Below are 19,012 nucleotides of genomic sequence, written 5' to 3'. Positions count from 1 at the left end.
TAGGCCCCAGGGCATAATGGTAATTTTGAGTCAGCAGGGCAATCAAATGAGGAGGTTGACAGAATCAGATTCTTTGCACTGTCATTTGCTGCTTGCTGGGGAGCAGAGAGTTATCATAAAGTCTATCTGGTGAGAGACCCTTGCCATAAAACAGACTTTTCCCTGCAGTTAGGGATCCCTTCACAAGTAAAACGTAAGACATATCAGTGTGAGAAAACTGAAGCCCAATAGATTATTTAAAGGAAATTATTTAAAAGCATTAACGACAACAACAAAAGACTTTTTACTGACTGTAGTCAATATCCACAACCAAAGTAAATGTTGTGTTTGAAGTTAAAGTCCATAGATCAAAGTACTTTGCAAAAATGTTGAGCGCAAGCATGAGGAGGGGGACGGGAGACACAGGAAACTATCCACAATATAATGCTGTCACATTAGAGAAACCTGCTAGCAAAAGACTTTTGGCTAGGTGAGGAATTCTCAGATCTGAGTCACCGAATTGTGCTAGGGACATATAAAAAAGTAAAACAAACAAACAACTTCTCCTTTCACACTAGCAATGAACAAACAGTGACGAAAAGAACAAAATAAAATAGAGCTTGCTCGTGGTCCTTAAAGAACAATTACTACTAGATTTTCTTTACTCAGGTGGTTGCATCTTTTTCCTTCAAAACAATGCCCTTCATTAGTTAGAAATATGTAAGCAGTCTAAACAACAAAATTATGACGTCTCAAAGGGCTGCTCACTGCTCTGGCAAAGAGGGGTAATTAAGGTTCTGGGGCAGCTCAGGCACAGGCCGGTCTGCACTACAGGTCAGCGTGACAGGGAGCTTCAAGCAAAGTTTAAAATTACAGCCACAAAAATGTACAGATGCTCCTGCTGTATTCTTGGACACCATTTTTACCTGAAGATCATTCGCAGCCCCTGCTTATTTTCACTATAAATAACTTATTTAAAAAGCATTAGTCATAAACATATCATAAACCAATTAAATAATTCCAGAATAAAACTCTTACCTCCAGGCAGCAGGGTTCAACAGTTGCTCTGAACAGAGGAAGTAAGAGTCAGTGGCCTTTACATGTAGAGATTGTTTATTTAGCCCCTTTTAAAAGGTCTTGAACTCCAGAGATTTAAGATTAAGTCCAATCCAAGTGTCTGAAAGGGGAAAAAAAAAAAGGCAAGAGAGAAGGCAAATAAGAGAGGAAAGAATCCCAGCTGCTGGGTGGTGCTACTGTTCTGAGAGCATTTGAGCTATTTTCAGCATTAACAGCAGCCGGACTTGTCTGCAAAGTGATGAAAAAATCGTGTCCGAATCGCCACACCCCCCCATCCCCTACGGGGACGGGGAGGGCACAAACCAGGAAACCCACACCAACTTGGTTTACTGTTCAAATAGTCGTTTAAATTTTGAGGAAAACTGCCCGGCACTATTGAAAACAAACAAACAAGAAAACTTGACTGGAATCTTAAAGAAACAGAGTGCCTGGCCATAATCCTGAAGTTTTCAAAATGACTTACCTGACTCATTGAAAGTAAGATGTTCTATTTATACCTTACTGAGAGGGAAGACACTTCTTCTGATATTTCATTGCTCACTTATACATGGGTCTTAAAAAATATTTTTAGATATCTCTGATTGGAATATCTATTGTCAGCCTATCCTTCTTAAGGCTGAAGGCAAATGGTTTATTTCCAGCATGCACCCAAATTTCCAGTTTCATCAAGTATGCTATTTTTGAAAGCTACTGGGTTAAGCTGTTGACATTTCTTATCTGTTGGCAGAGAATGGGGACCATTCAGTGACATGATGCAGGCAGACACCGATCACTTGCTTCTCCCTCCAAAGGCCAATGAAGAAATAGTACAGACTGGGTTACCAATAAACTCTGAGCTTTCATTTTATTTCTAGAATTATAAATTAAGATCTAAAAGTTGTATTTACTCATTCATCCATTCATTTCATTCATGCATGTATTTATTCATTCACCAAATATTTGTGGCAAGTACTTCTGGGCCTATTACATGCCAGGCACTTCGAGAACACAATAATGGGCCAAATAAACTGTGCCCTTGCTTCCAGTGGTTTACAGCACACAAACTCAGAAAATGTAAAGAATAAAGACAAAATCTGTTACAAACTTTTACAGCTTCTTTCTTCTCATGATGAGACTATTCAAACCGTAGCAATCAGAGATGAGATCTCTTCATACTATGACTGAAGGAAGATGCTATGTGTCATCAGACCAACTCCTGGCTTCCATTGCTTCATTATGTCTTTTACACCCCTAAGAAGGAAAACTAGTTACTTCCTACCAAGGGAACACTTAAATATTTTTATAGAAGCCTTTATGGTAAGCATATGAAATCTGCGAATCCTTTAAACTTCATAACAAAGAGAATGCTTAAGCAGTCAGTGAGTCCTGCTGAGAGGTGAAAGGAGGTGAAAGAAGAGTCTCTGATCTTAGTCAAGTATAAAACCACCATATATTTCACAATTAATATGACGAAAGTTGGTTAAGAGACAGATCAAATCCAATTCTTTCCTTGTAATTAAAGAAAGACACGGAAACTGATTATGGAAAATGCTAAGGAGTATGCATGATATGTAAAAAAAAAAGATACAACTATTATTACAAGTGAAATAAGGTGAAAGGGACTAAGAAGTACAAATTGCCAGTCATAAAAATAGTCATGGAGATGTAAAGTACAGCATAGGGAATATAGTCAACTACGTTGTCAGGTGGGTATAGATTTATGGGGGTGATCACTTCGTAAGGTATATAAATGTCTGAAACTAATATAATGTTGTATGTTTAATATAAGTGAAAAATAAATTTAAAAAAATACTGAGGAATATGCACGATATGTAAAAAAATGTGATTCCTATATTTCAAGTAGTATGGTAAAATTGTGAACTCCTTCAGCATAATACACATATTAAAACTACACAAATATTTAGATTAAAAAAAACTACAGCTTAAGTTTGAGATATCTAATTAAAATTTTAAATAAGATTAGATATTTTTAAAACATACCACAAGGTTTTAAAAAACACCTGTAGAATAATGCATTTTTCTGTTTATTTATTTTAAATGGTTACATTTTAATATGTCTTAAATATCTGTCAGTTTAAAATAGAATATTCACATTACTTGGTCAAAATGATAAATGACAATTTTGACAAAAAATGAACCTAGCCTCAGAAAATTTTTAATCGTTTTTATTTTTTCCTTCTTATAGTCGTTTATAATGAAAAGGAAAATATATTTAAAAGTTGGCCTTCTTTGAGAAACTATGGAAGTTAAGGAAACTGATAAAGATGAGCTATTAGACTCTTAAGTCAATCATTATTTTTAAATTCCAAGCTGCCTGCTTTCTACATCAATACTGAGAGAAGCTAATTGCCTCACATTTAACTACAATCATATAGGGATATGTTCTAAGAAATGTGTTGTTAGGCAATTTTGTCATTGTGCGAACATCACAGAGTGCACTTACACAAACCTAGGCAGAACAGCCTAACTACTCACCTAGCCTGTTTGCTCCCAGGCTACAAACCTGTACAGCAGGTTATTGTACAAAGCAACACGAGATTAAATCAGGCACAAGAGGAAATGATGCAATCGAGAGAAGCCGCAAACGCAAGAGATGTGTGAGGCTGCTGGTTATGTAACGTGGCACACCGTTTTACAGTCTAAGAAAAAACCCACAGGGCCAAAATGACATCACTCATGCTAAAATCCTATGACATCAAACTTAGATTTAATACCTGATCTAATTGCAGTTTCCACCTCTCCCAGAAATGGAATCATTGGAATCATAATCAACCAGTCTGAAATTTTCTGGAATCAATAACCGACCACCAGTAAGGTAACCGGTCACCATTCTTCGTTCCTCCATAGAAAGAAGATGCAATCTGCATAATTAAAACCCTTCAGGAAACCCTAATGACACATTTCTCTTCCCCCAAAGAAAGGGTGTCCTGGCTCCAAAATAATTTTTCTTCTCTCTTTTTAATAGTTCCCTTTCCCCGCCTTTCTTCCTATACAAACCCTCCATTTTGTGCTATCCTTAGTTGCTAGGTGGATGCTATCCCATTCACAAATCACTTAATAAAACCACTTAGAGCTTCAAATTTACTCAGTTGAATTTTTTTTTTTAACAGTACAGTAAGTTTGTTTACACCAGCATCACCACCTGTGAGTAATGCATTGAGCTAAAACATTACCAGGGCTATGAGGTCGCTAGGTGATAGAAATGTTTCAATTCTACTATAATCTTATGGGACCACCATTGTATATGTGGTCCACGATCCTAAACTTTGTTGTGTGGTGCATTACTGAATTATTAGAGTCATTTTGTATCATAATCTGCACTTGAATGAACAGATGATAACCCGCTAGCTACTTCCATTCAGGATAAATCTTACCCTGCCATGTGACTCGCCGCAGTCTCCTTCGTTCCCAAAAGATCCCTATTGTCCAAATAGCCTCTCAATAAGAACCTTTCAGCAGCTTTGATGTCACAGAAGAGTACTTGTTGGGCTTTTGGCATATTTTAAAAGGTTAGAAAATACTAAATTTGGACTTTTCTACTTACCGAACTATGATGCCTTTTATAAGCTATAGATGTCTTAACAATTGTACCAATGTTAATGATTTTATTAATATTCATTATCTTTTTACAAATAAATTGATTTAAAATAATTGGGAAATGCTTAAATTAGAGTAGGCTTTTTACATTGACGAAACAGTAAGTAGGGCTTTTGGCATAAGCCCTCGCCTGCATACAATGGGAATAATTACAGTACTGATCCACAGAGTCATGGTAGGGCTTATACAAAGCACATAAGATGCTTGACTAGGTAATGCCTGATACACAGCAAGCCTTCAATAACAGCTAATGCTGTTATCACTGTCATAATTCTAGAACTTGGCTGTCCAATATGGTGGATTCATATGGCAATGGAGCGTTTACCATGTGACTAGTCAGAACCGAGATGGCATATAAGTGTAAAATGCTCATGAGACTTGGAAGACATAGAATGCAAAAAAGATTAAATAAGATATTTTATTAAAGTTAATTTTACCAGTTTCATTTCACTTTTTAAAATGTGACAACTAGAAAATTTTAAATTACATATGTGGTTTGCATTAATTTCTATTTCTATTGCCATCTAGGCCAGTGGTTCTCCAATTGTCAAAACAGATTGCTGGGTCTCACCCCCAGTTTTAGGCCTAGTAAGTCTGAGATGGGTCCTGAAATTTTACATCTCTAGCAAGTCCCCAGGTGATTCTTTATGACAGTTTGAGAACCACTGAGCCTTGTACTTAAAGAGTGGCCTGTGGACCAACATTAAAGTCATCACTTGGGCTCTTATTCAGAAATGCAAAATCTCAGGCCCTACCCCTCACTTACTGAACCAGCAAGTACATTTTTACAACATCCCCACATTAAAATTTAAGAGAAATTGATACAGTTCTTTCATCCTTGGGTACTTATGAGACTTATCGAGAGAATTCTTTTAAATACCAATATCCTGGATCGAACTCTAGAGTTCGCTTTAAGTAACCTAGATGAAACTCAAGCATCTGCATATCTAAAGAGCCCCCCAGGTGATTCTAATGTAAAAGCAAGCACTGAGAGTTTGATGGGCCACGGTGAGGCCTATCAGACCAGATGCAGAGGGGCCAGGATCCAGGGAGCAGCTGCTTAGGAAATTGTCAGGTGCTGGGAGGACAAAACCTGAATAGATGTTGGAAACCCACAGCAAGGGGGTTGGGTGGGTGTTGCAACCCACAGGAGGAGCCTGGCAAGAGGCATTTTATGCCTCCTCAGATCTGACAGAGGTCCCTAGTGGCTCAAGACTGAATAAAGAGAGCACAGCACTAGTCTCAGAGCAACGAGAATACCAGACAGAGATTCAGGCTCCAAAAAATAAGGGCTTGGTTACAAAACACTGGTGTAAGTCACAAGTGGGACCAGCTGCCATGTTAACTGAGCTTCTTAAACTCTCCATAATGACAGGATTGGTTTCAGAGGCTCAAGCAGGAAGAATCTTTCAGAGGTGAGGAGGAAAAAAAATTAGAAGTGTTGAAAGTCAGTTTGGTTATACATTTCCTTCTCTCCCTCCATAGCACACAATGAAAATTGAGACTGTTCTCAGCCAAGTATTGGTCTAATTAAAACAATGTATGCTAAGGCATGGTCCACAGAGTCCAAACTATTCTAGAGGGTATTTATATCTTAGGAGAGGATCTTATTAACTCAACTCTCCAATTGTAAAGAGGCCTGCTGTTATTCTTTGGCACACCTCGGTCCCACCCTTAGATAAGTGTGCACATTATTTTGAATGATCTCACTAGTTGCCAAAGACTCCTCACATTTTCAAGTGGCCACCAGAGCATCGTGTGCTCCAGATGGCTTTACAAAAATAAACTTTTCACTGTAAGAGAGAGAGTGGGCCTACGTTGGTAATATTTAAAACTCCCAAAGTTGCATGCAGAGACTATCTGTAGCTTTACTTCTCATTTAATTGGTTAATTGTTTCATAAAAATTTTTAAAAATGCATAATGCTGAAGAGCAGAGAGTCTGGAGACAGCGTGTGTGGGTTTGAATCCTGGTCCTGCCACTTTTATGTAATGTCGGGTCAGTGATTTCACCTTCCTGTGCCTCAGTTTCCTTCTCCATAATAAGACCTATCTCATTGGAGTATTGCGAGAATTAAATAGTTACTTTAAAGGAATGTAGAAAAGTCTGGCTCATTGTAAGTGCTGTTGTTGGTTAAATACTTAAAATATAGTAGAATAATTACAGGTTTCCATATATGGTCAAACATAATTTTTTTCCGATATTATGATGATTTCCAGAGACTTTTATGTGCGTGGTTTCTTGAATACATCTATCTTAAGAGCTTCTTTGAGAATTGTTTAATTTTTTTTCCCCAGAGAACTGAAAATTCTCAATTGACTCCTCCTCTCTTCCTATTATTTGAGAGGATCTCAGAAAGGAAGTGAATGTTGTTTTCCCATGAATGTTGTTTTCTAGTTACATTTTTCCCCCCTGAAGTCTTTTGAAAAGTGAATTGCCAACTATAAATGTTTGAAGGCTTTCATGGCCCATGTCAGTTTAGTAGCATTGTCTAATATTCCAAAACAATGTATCATTCTCTTAGATATTTTAGTGCTTAGGGAGGGGCAGCAAGACTGCCCGAAACACTGGCGTGAGTTTCAAAGCTGTATTGAAAAGGCAGTCAGATTCTCATACTACAGAGACTATGGAAATCAGATATGCAGCTTAAAGGAATGGGTGGAGCCCTGAAGTCAGGCATGGCGGATGCAAAATGAAGGCTACATTAAGTGTAATATTATCTTTTACCTGCCTGCTTCAAGCACACAAAACGAAGTGAAGCATATGCAACAAAAATGATGATGCTTGATAGCATCGTGCACTTAGTGTCAGCCAGGCTGCCTACAGGAACCTCAATTGTCTGAGAGCTCAACAATGAAAAAATGCCTTTGAGAGGGGAAACCAGTCACGCAGGGCTCTACGTTTGTGCCCTGAGGCGCCAGGCAGAAGACCTAACTCTAAAGTCTATTTTTGCTTGGATTTATGTAAATTACATTTGGCACCCCCCACCCCAATCTACATCTGCAGCTGGAATATTTTGAAAGTTGTCAAATTATATGTCCAATAATTTCTAATACCTGGTTACTAATCTGAAGCAAATAAATTTTAGGAGATGATTTGCCATCCCATGTCTTATTATGCAATCTGGCACTGGACTTCACCAAATAAGGTGAAAATGTTAATGAATGGCTAAAGAACTATTATCAGATGCAAGAGATTATATAGAAATAAGTTCAGAAAACCTTTGTTAAAACTCACTTTCCTAGTTCAAACTTTGTTTTTAAACATACTGTCTGAATCCTGCATATATATAAAAAGTGCCTCTGCTGTTTATATAACCATGACTTCGCTTTTTTTGAATTCTGTATTCTATTGAAATTGTTAGATATGATCTAAAAATCTTTACAATAAGCCTTCTTAAAGTGGCCTGTTTAAGGCTCTGCAAGACCTGGTACCATCTACACCTCTGCCCATGTCACCTACCTTCCTTCTAGCTCCATTTCTCTGGCTTCTCTCACTCCCCGGAATGGGCCACGTCCTGGGCCTGTGTGTACTGTTCCTCACACTGGCCCTCCCTCCCCTGCTCAGTGGTTAATACCACAAATTCCTCAGCCCTCAGCTGAAGTGTCCTTTCCTCAGGAAGGGCTTCCCTGATCCAGCCAAGGTCAAGTGGGTTTTGTTTGTTTGTTTGTTTTGTTTTGCTTTGCTTTTAACTCTTGAAGAATCATATTCTTCACTCCCACGAGTGTGAAATCTAGTTGCATTTATCTGAGAGATCGATTCATGTGTTTCTCTTGCATTACCCTGTAAGCTTCTGTTTTCCCTTTCCTTCACATGTATTCCCCACACATGTATTTGTGTCTGGCATAAAGTAAGTGCTCAATATGTATTTGTTGAATAAATAAAGGATTAAATAAGTTCTTCAGAAGGCATTAAGCGACACACAATGACATTTTTGTTATACATTTGTCAGAACTTGTGAAATAAGAAATATTTTATCCTATAAAAAGCAAAACGCTATGCATTCTAATTAAGAGCTGTTTCAACCAAGAAGATTCTCTGAAATATATTCCTTTGTAGCAACATATTTGGTTTAAAGCTGTCTCAAGAGGGAAATGTGACTTGTTTTCCCCTCAGGATATAATATATTCTATCATCTTAATAATTTGCATTTATCTTCTAAAACAGATTTGAAATAAATCAAATTACCTGTACTCAGACAGCATATCTCCAGACCTTTTTCAGAACCATGTAATACTCTTTTAGAGTGTATTAATCACTCAACCGAGGTCCCTGATTAGAGGTGTCGAGAAAATTACATATCTGTCTGTATATTGCTAGCCAGTTATGCCACTTGGATCTCTGCAAGACATAACTGATATTGTTTGTCGAGTAGCTTATACACAGACAGACAGACAGACAGATGTGAAGAGAGACACCAACAACACTACCCGGCCATTATCATTCCTGTGGCATGAAAAACTTTCTCATGTCCACATTGTGTATCATTATAGTCATATGATGAATTACTGGTCACTAACGGAGAAGCTACGATCTTGTTCTGTGGCAGAGGGCCACATGATCTCAACGGGAGAGGATAAAAGGGATTTACGTGGCCTGGGCTAAAGAGCAAGAGGCTGGTGGCTGCTCTTTGCCCTGTTGTCTTAGAAGAGGCTGCGTAAACTCTTCTACTCTGGGCAGAGGTATGTTTATTATAGCTTAAGAATATTTGAAGATGTACTATTTTGTACATGTTCTTTATAAATTTGTAAAATACTTTGAAATCGCCAAGGCACAGCATAAAATACATCTCTTCTGAGGCATTCAAAAATGAACTAATTAACCCAAGAATCCATGGTACATTTCCACCTTTGCTCTGACCACAAAAGTTAATTTCGCAAGGATACTCATGCACACAAATAATACACAAAATGTTAGAAAAGTGTCCTTGAAACTCGGTGAGACAAAGGATGAGTAAAGAACAATAAAGAATTGTTGACCAACATTCAAGGGTTAGAAGGAACTATAGATTATTATACTAAGTGCACAAGGAAAACCTCTTCCTACATGAACGCAGGTTGGAAACGGGAACCTGCTGAGATTGGACACATTAATATTTGCTGTGTTATCTGTCCTCTAATCCAGTCCTTTCTACCTCTTCGTGAGAGCTATTGGTGTGTCCAGAGTAGGTTATAGATGTTTCTGCAATATTGATCCCCTCAGCTATTAGGTGACCAGAGGAGACCTGGAGCAACTGGAGCTCCTGGACCAGTCACCTCTGGCTATTAGCAGCCCTGTTTGTTTAACTCAGTGCGCCTACAAATATTCCCACTTTTATTATGACAGATATAGAAAAGTTTGGGAGGGAATGCTCTAACCAGCAAGGTCAACCTACTAAAAACAGCAACAATAGTCTTAGTCACAAAAGGAAGCACAAGAAATAAGATGGTATGAGAGAGGCATGTTGGAAATGTCAAGCAATGAGTAATGATATCTCGATTTTGCAAAAAAGAGGGGAAAATCTTTGTTCATACTCTTGAGGCTGAGCCAGGACTGTACTGGGCTCCAGTGGAAGGCGCAGGACGGTCTAACCTGTTGCGGTAATGGCTACTTTGTGTTTAGGCAGACAAAGGGCTGGGGAACAGACCTCTGATTCAAAGCAAATGCTTACATTTTTACCTTCAAGCATGTACCCTCTTTTTTCCAGCAAGTATTTAAGGATCATTTTCCATTGAAGTTTCTCAGTGATACAATATATTTTGTAATCAAGACACTATTTCCATGTTTATTACTCTTTAAAATAAGTAATAAATTATGTAGCCCAGTTGTGGCAGACACTGCTTTCTACCTACTGAGGACCTATTTTTGCTTTTATCTGACTGTAGAATCCTGATAATATGTCTATTTAAAGACTTATCTTCCCAGAGTTTTTGCAGTTTGTTCTGACTAATAAGCTATAGGCAAGATACTTCACATACATAATAAAAACACAGACCCTCCAGAGAAGAAGGGTACTTCATCCTTCTCCTCTTAACTGGTGGACATGCAGGTATCTCCACAGGAGGCACATGGTAAGGGGGGGGAGACAGAGTTGAACACACTCTGGGCTTCTCATTGTTTGAGAACCAGTCTCTCCCCTGGTTAAAAGGCTGTCTTAAGGTAATCTGTTCCTTGAAACTGGAAACATACCCGACAATCATCGGAGAACAACTTTATTGCATTGGACTGGACTGGCTGAAAGATAACCATAGACTATTAGGCTTTCCATTAAGATATCATGTAAAAAATAGTTTCAGAAGTTTTGAAAGAACTTCTGAACATCAACGACTAGCCCTTACAACAGTTGTGGCATCCAGTTTCAGGCCCATTATCATTTCCTAGTGGACTGAAAATTGCCATGAAAAACAGCCATTATGTTTGAAGCCCTAGGAGCTGCATAATTTGAATATTTTTGACTCTAAATATAGTAAGGTAGTTGGTTCTTTTTTCTCCTAAAACTAACATTTAATGATCAGTGATATCAAGAGAAATAAAAACATAATAATCATCTACAGGAAATACAACACAGGAACCCACTGTTTATCCTGTTAAGTGCACGTTGCCAGAGCATTGTTCAGGAAACTTTGAACAAGGTCACTTCAATGTGGTTTACTGGGCTTTTACAATCTAAATTGAATGGTGGAATTTGTTCTTTTTAGAGAAAACGTGATTTTGAAAAGATATTCAAGGCTAGTAATGTATTGAGTTTGAATACAAAATGACCTTTAAGATTTCCACGTATGATTTCTTAAAATGGTCAATGCTATCAGTCATAACTGGGGTAAATTTCTGTTGGGTTAAGAAGCCAATAATTTTCCAGTTTTAAATAAAGTGAAAGACACACATTCAAATGTGGAAATTTTTTAAAATATTCTTGCCTCATGGCTTCTGATTAAGTATCATACATTGAAAAAAATTAATATAAATCATAAAACATTCCATTTTATAAGCGACAGTCATGTATAAATAGTTTGTCTTACTATCCATATTTGCCAAGAGCATAATGATTGAAAGCAAAGTTCTGGACACCGTCTGCCACCATGGAATCTGACTCTATTGCCTCCAGTGGTATGAATATTTGAGTCTCCATGTGCTTCAGTTTTCTTATTAACAAACTAAGAATCATAACAGTACTTGACTCATGATCGTGAGGATCAAATGAGTTAATATATGAAAAGCTCTTCAAACAATGCCTCATACGCAATAGGCACTCGTAAGTGTTGGTTAAATTGTTGTTGTTCTCATTATCTCATTATCTCAATGATGCATAACACATGTAGTTAGAAGCATAGTTTTTGAGAATAAATAGTCCTTAGTTAATTTTCTGGTTCTGCCCCTTTTTAGCTTATTGATTCAGTTCCCTCATCTGAAAAGTGGGAAGATCACTAATTACCTTACAGCATCCTTAAGAGGGTTGAGGAAGATAATGCATAGAAAACCATAGCTGGCATACAGTAATCATTAGCAATTTTTTAAAAATCAGGTAGAAAAAAGTTCTTTGCGAGTATGTTAATTGATCTTTGCAAGTAAATGTACTTTTACTTTGTTGATGGGGAAAATAAAGTGGATTGGACACACCTAGATATTGAATTTCATTACCTTATACTTTATTTCAGATAGATCACATTCAGAGTTTTATGGAGTTTTAAAATTTTAATTTTAAACAAGAATTCATGAAATTGTCAAACAACTGGATTAAGAAAATTCCCATCTCTACTAATGACTTTGTCTATGGTTGACATGACAGCTTCATTATAGCAATCAGCAAATAAGTTGACGTTTGAAGAGAAAAGAGAAAAGATATTGGTATTAAAAGCAAACCTGGAAGAAGGAGAAAATTGACTTTGTAGTCTCTGTAAGAGTCTCCTTCCCTTAGCAAGTGGGAGGAGCAGGGTTAAAATCCTACTGATCTTTGGTCCAAACAAGTACACATTAACTTCTATCCATTACCCACAGTTATAATGAATAATAATTGAAATATAAGTATCTCTTTATCATAGCAGTGATTACCTTGCAGAGAAAAAGGCTTTGGAATTACGCATAGCTGACCCTAAGGTTTAGCTTCCTCGGTAGCAAGCCTTGTCACTTTGAGCAGGTTACTTAATGTGCCCAAGCTTTGATTTTCTCATCTATAAAATGGAGACACCACCTACCTTTTGGGAAGCCTTTGAAAGTATTAAATGAAACTGCATAAAAATCAGTAACTCTGTCAAGCAGCTGTTGCAGAAAAGGGTTTAATATATCATTGTTACTATTTACTTGTGTTTTCTTACTAGATTGTAGGCTCCTTGAAGACAGGACTCCGTTTAAAAACATAGGTATAACCATTTCCTAACACAGCGTCCGGCTACTAGAGCAAATTGATTGAATATATATATCGAATGAAGCAGGGATATCCTGAATGGAGAACTAAAACGACTACAATAATGCATAGAAGTCCTGACTGATTTAAGTGAAAATAGCTGAGAAAGACAGGCATTGACAAAGTGAACCGATGTTCTGAGAAAGAGATTTAAGTAAAAAGTAAATAAAAGACATTTTTCTCACACAACATATTTAGAAGAAAAAGACAAGCTGTAGTAAACAGAAAAGTTGTCACGGTGATCATTACATTACCTGACAGGATTATAAATAGCATCTTAAATGATGCTATTTCTATAGATCACCTAGATTTTCCTCCTTTGTAGAAAGAGGGTCATGACTTAAGGTCCATGATTTCCGTTAATTTTGTCTGATTTCTTCTTTAATCCAAGGAGTTTTACATAAAGCTCAGATCTTCTGATCTCTTTCTGAACCCCCATGACCTCCCGCCACATTCTGTTTTCCATACATTGAATGAATGTCTCCACCTTGGGGAAACACAGTTTTATGTCTAGATTCAGCGATGCTGATTTTAGAGGGGCAGGCCTTATGTAGTGGTCCCACCTTGGGTCCACTGCCTCCAACATTTCTAGCATATGTTGGCTGTCTGGAGACTTTCAGCACTGCCGTTAGCTTCCCGTGCTTCCTACTTTTCATTTAATTTGAAATTGTAGCTGGAAGGAACATTACAAAACATACCTAATCATCCCCTTTACATTTAGAAAATTAGAGTGCGGAGGATGACTTTATAGGAAAATCATCGCCGGGACCAGGGTCTTAGGAACATGGCCCCAGTTAAAGTGAAAGGACATAAACAGCATCCACAGCTTATTCTAGATCCAAGACGGGGATGAAAACTCCCACTGGGTTCTGTCAGACTGTACCATAAGCACCAGTTACTTCAGCACCTGCCGTTACTTTCTTTTGCCTGGGAACAGCTTTGATAGAGACCCGCTATTCAAATCCCTGATGAACTAAATTAGAGGTTAATGCTACCCACAATAGTAGACTCATTTAAGTATCAGGTGTTGGGTTCAACTGCAACAAAAAGGTTTTTAGAGAGAAAAGAAAATAGACACGAACAGTAGAAAAGATGAGATTGACAATAATTTTAGTGAGAAGGAATTGAGTAAGGGAAAGAAATTAATACACTATATCCTGAAGAGAAAATAAGCAAAATTTGGAGTTTCAAAGTTCAGTATTAGGTACATTTTAATTGAGGCATAGCCAGACACTTGGGTAAAATAAAGTGATATTGGAATCAATCAATTATCAAAGGAGAATAATACTGTTAAGGATAATTAGAAAAATGGCTCAAAAAATGAGATAATTCTCAGTGAGAAATTACTTTTATTAATGCAAGACTTGCTTAATAAAACTATCCTATAAAATAGAACCCTGCAGCTGACTTCATTTTATAACATTATATTAGGGTGCACTTATTTGGCAAGTTGTACAATTATACCCTGTAAAAAATCCTACCTGCAAAGACAGATAAAGAGGACTAAATTCAGGTCACCTCTAGATTTGCATATACTATGTTGGGTAAGAGAAGAAAGAATTGGAAAGATCTTAACAAATGGTGCCCAACCATCACTTGTGGCCAAACCTGAGCTATAAATTGCAGTGGCTCTACCATGGTGTAATGCGAACTCTGTTTTCGTGTTACCGATTAAGATCTATCCACTTGGCCTCTTTTAAAAAGACTTGCGCACATTTGAACAGGCCTTTGAGACTCCAAATTGAACTTGTGCACCGCATTCTATTTTGGGTAAGCACAGAGGTGCTGGAAATTTCAAGTAGTAATAAACACCACAACCTACAAACCGAAGAACATGAGCTGGTGAGTACGTGACTCTGAGGTTCAGAGCACCCTGGGCGGTGGGCTCCCATCATGCTTTGGGCTGTTCAACTTACAGATCTAGATAGACCAGATTGGGGTATCTTGGTTGTGATGATTTTATTTTTCCAATGAACTAATATTGCTCTTTTGTTTTTCCCTTTTCACCTTTGAAAATCAGCTTAAGTTCCATTTTTAGGCTTAATTTTGTGCTGCCTTGAGAGGATTATTAGAGACTTTCACTGTTCATAGGAAACCATACTGCCTTCTTTCTACTCTTAAGCACCTCCTTAGAGAACTCATTCTCATCCATCATAGCTCATCTTATCTGGATTTGAATTAAATACAAAAGATACTCTTGCAGAAATGATTGAAAATATAGTCATAATGTCAAAACATAATTTATCAAATCAGTTATGTTAAATTTCTAATTATAATTTACATGAAATTATAAATTATATTAATTATATAATATATATGTAAATATAAACCTGTTTAGAAATAAATTTATTATATAGTAAGTTATACAAATATCATTGATCAAATAAAGCCATAATTTTATTCTACAAACTCATCTCTATTTTTGTTTTTAAAAGGATAAATTTGCATGGTACCTTCTGAATACATTATTTTCTTATAACAATCATTTAAAAGATATGACATTTAAATCGTCTTGAAGTTTAATGCAATATTTCATTAAACTCCTTTTGCACATTAAAGAATTCTTGAAAACGGACAAGGTTAAGAACAGTTATGTAATTTTGCTGCTATTCTTGCTTCTCAACCATCTCCTCACTGTCTTAGTGCATTTGGAAGTCAGTTTTGAACTTGAAGTTTCTTTCTACACATATAAATACATATAGACCCTTGCACTGTTTTCAAATCAAAGTGAGCAGTTTCTTCCAGGCTGTGTTGGCCATTTCTGTTTCAACGAGGAACCGTTTATCTACTGTGATGAAAAGGTTTATGAATGGTCCTTACTAATTTCTAAGTTGATGAAACATGGCTCTAGTTTCACAGACTTCAAGGAGATAGGAGATTTGAAGTCTTATTTCTCACTACTTATCTCCACTCACTGCTTCAGTGACTATGTTAACTTTGTTCTGAGAGGAACTAGCATTGGCCTAAGGTATAAAACACAAAAACAATGAGCTAAGTGAATCGGTCCATTAACACATACTGATTATGTCCAGACTCACACACAAAGACACATTTAAACTAAAACAGGTTTGATTCTCACTTACACGATAATCACTGCTACTCTACAAGGAAAATAAGTATATCTTTGTCGTTTCATCTGTTGGATATGTGCTAATGACTTTGCCCACATAGATAGGACTATAAATGTCAAGAATTATTACAAGATACCTGAGTAGCTGAATGACTCTAAAACTGGAATTGTTTCCACCTCAAGAGAGCCAAGAAACCTATAAACTCATATTTTACTCCATGTATTTACCCAGTCATTCTTATAGATGGTCTCTTCATGAAAAAGAAACTTTAATATTTTAATTTCAAGAATGTTAACTTCCTTATTTTCGCAATGGTCCCTAGGGCTGGTAGAAAGTATTTCTCGTTTTGCAGATAAAAACTCTAAACTATATTTATCACTTAACAACCGACTTTATTAATTGATAGCACAACTCAAAATTCCCCATTCACATTTTCCTGATGAGCCACTTTTGTAACTCGGCATTGACTTTGTGGCATTGAAATAGCTTTTCTCTTCCACATCACATAAATTAAAGAAAAGCCGATTTTGGTACTTGGTTATAAATAGACCATAATGTCTGTCCTCTGAAAAATTTGACCATTTAGTTGAAAACCATGAGTATGAGGGGAAGGTGATAAAAGATATCGACGTGCTTTTAAGAGCATATATGCTGCTGGTAATAATGCTTATTAAAATGGCATTTTTAAATAAATAGTTTTAAAGGTTTTTCTAACTACTGTAAAATATATATATTTATATATAAGTGGAGCCACTTTAAAATAGAGTCTGAACTGCCATATCAGAGGAGCTGCCTTGCAGGTCTTATGCTTCAAACCCTTGGAATGTGAAAACAGAGAGAAATTGCTGGGCCTACAGTAACCTCGTGTCCCAAAGAACTGTTTGCAGAGATAACAAGAAAGCAGATATTCTGAGTACCGAACTGATGACTATGGCACTGAAAATTAAAAACATTGTTTACAATTAGCATCACTCTGCTAGCTTATCTGCACCAATAGAAATACCTTTCTTCTATTGATGTAATTATTCTCCTTCCTTTTCTCATAAATACCTCTTGCCTTTGTCTCCTAATTGCAACACTATTTGGATTTCTGTCTGAATCAGTAATTCTTGAAGAGCTACTCTTTTTGCTCTCAGGTAAATGCTTGTTGACTCACTTTAAAAGGCCTTTTATTTTTAGGTTAACAGTCTTCTTTCTGAAAAGTATGCTAATTTTTTAATACAACTTAAAAACCACATCCATTTAAATTAGAAGTCTACTTTTGCCACATGCCACATTTTATTATCATCCAATGGTATGCATAAATTCACCACCTACATAGGATCAAAACAGGGGAAATACATTTATTAACACAAAAATGTTTAAGAAAAAATGTTTCCACATTTCATATGATCACATGTTTTGTCTATGCAGGCTGATATATTCATGAATTGGGCGATTTGGCCTCATATACAAAGTATAAATTGACCTTGACAGTATAAGTTCCACGAAGGCAAGAACTTCTATTTTGTTCATACAGTTTTGTGTAAAAGTCTACCTTATGCTGAGGAAAAGTGAATGATGGACTAACGCATGAACAAAGTCAGGCAAGGCAGGCCATATAATAATGTATACTGATCAACGAATGCTTTGGGGATGAACTTTTGAAAAAATTTTAAAATTTTCTTATTTAAATTCCTTGTGTGATCTCTTTTATGTAGTGTGGTAGGATTTACCAATGAAATGGAATTTAATATAAACATCAGCGCTCATACTTGTTATCTATCATACTAGGTGCTCTTCTAAAAATATGAGGAAAATAAGATTGTTTTTACCCACAATGCACATCTCAGAGTGGCCACTTTCTTTTTTAGATCTGAGTGCTATAGTTAACAAAGGGAACTTGTTCAGCATGTGCATTGCCACAAGACTTGTGATTCTTTTTGAACTCCAATTGAACTGTATTTGGTTCCAAAGTAGAACTAATCATTCTTAATCCGGAGGTAAAACCATTGTTGCCAGTAAACAGGCCCAATGACTCTCAGCACAAAAAATCAAGTTGGCAGGGATCAGTTTTCCAGTGCTACATCTTCTGAATAATCTCCCAAATTAAAGCGGAGGCAAATTAGAACAATAAAAAGGAATTGATAAAGTATTTATTTCCAAGATTTTTGTTTGTTTTGTTTTCAATTTCTATAGCCTAGCATTACAACATCATAATTGGATGTCTAAACAGGACTGGTGCCACACGAATGTCCTTTGGTTCTCACCTATATGCACCTTATTTTGAAATTTTCATAACTTTCAGGAGATTTAGAAAATATAGACAAGCAAAAAGAAGAAAAGAAAATCATCCACAGTCTTGTCACAAAGAAATAATTGTTATTGACCATCTAGATGGCTTTTTTTCTCTCTACCTCTTTTTACTATTGTGCTATTTGTGGTCTTTGAGTGTAAAGAAACATGGAGTACTCTTTTAAATAAATGTTTCCATAGAGCCCAAAAGAAAACTATAGAGAGAATGGCAAAATGAGAGTTACAACATTTTCTTTTGGCTGATCTGTAATTCCCACAAATAGGCAGTCTAGAAAAATGTCAGAGTGCAGTGTTTGGAATCTGGCTGACCCAAGTTGAATCCTACCTTCCTCACATGTGCGAGCCTATCCAAGCTATTTAACTTCTCAGAGACTGTTTCCTCTTCTGTAAAATGAGAATAATACCCTCATCAGAGTGTTTTTGTGAATAGTCAATGAGAGGTATTTGAAGAATTTGGCAAGCTGCCTGACACAGTATGCATTCAATGAATTGTAGCTATTATTATTATTTATAAAAATACTTACTATTATTTTACATTCCTAACTAACCTTGTAGATTACAAAGCTCAACACCACGTGACACGAAGATTAATTTTTAGATCAGCCCAAGAAAAA

The 19,012-nt window shown here is 36.6% G+C and overlaps 1 protein-coding gene across 15 annotated transcripts in view; it reads right to left on the bottom strand.

The window, feature by feature from the left end:
• SORBS2 (sorbin and SH3 domain containing 2) overlaps positions 1-19,012 on the bottom strand; it is a 300,348-nt gene that overhangs the window by 158,599 nt on the left and 122,737 nt on the right. For 14 of the 15 annotated variants that reach the window (XM_016143937.2, XM_016143943.2, XM_036228656.1 and 11 more), the window contains one exon: positions 1,018-1,156. The gene's annotated coding sequence lies outside the window, so the exon portion shown is untranslated. Of the gene's footprint in view, positions 1-1,017; positions 1,178-19,012 lie in introns of those variants that run through there. The other variant, XM_016143934.2, reaches the window with a different exon arrangement.

The sequence above is a fragment of the Rousettus aegyptiacus genome, unplaced genomic scaffold (genome assembly GCF_014176215.1).
Source record: "Rousettus aegyptiacus isolate mRouAeg1 unplaced genomic scaffold, mRouAeg1.p scaffold_m13_p_11, whole genome shotgun sequence".
Taxonomy (NCBI): Eukaryota; Metazoa; Chordata; class Mammalia; order Chiroptera; family Pteropodidae; genus Rousettus; species Rousettus aegyptiacus.
Note: the sequence above shows the minus strand (reverse complement) of the source record. Positions and strands in the feature narration are given on the sequence as shown.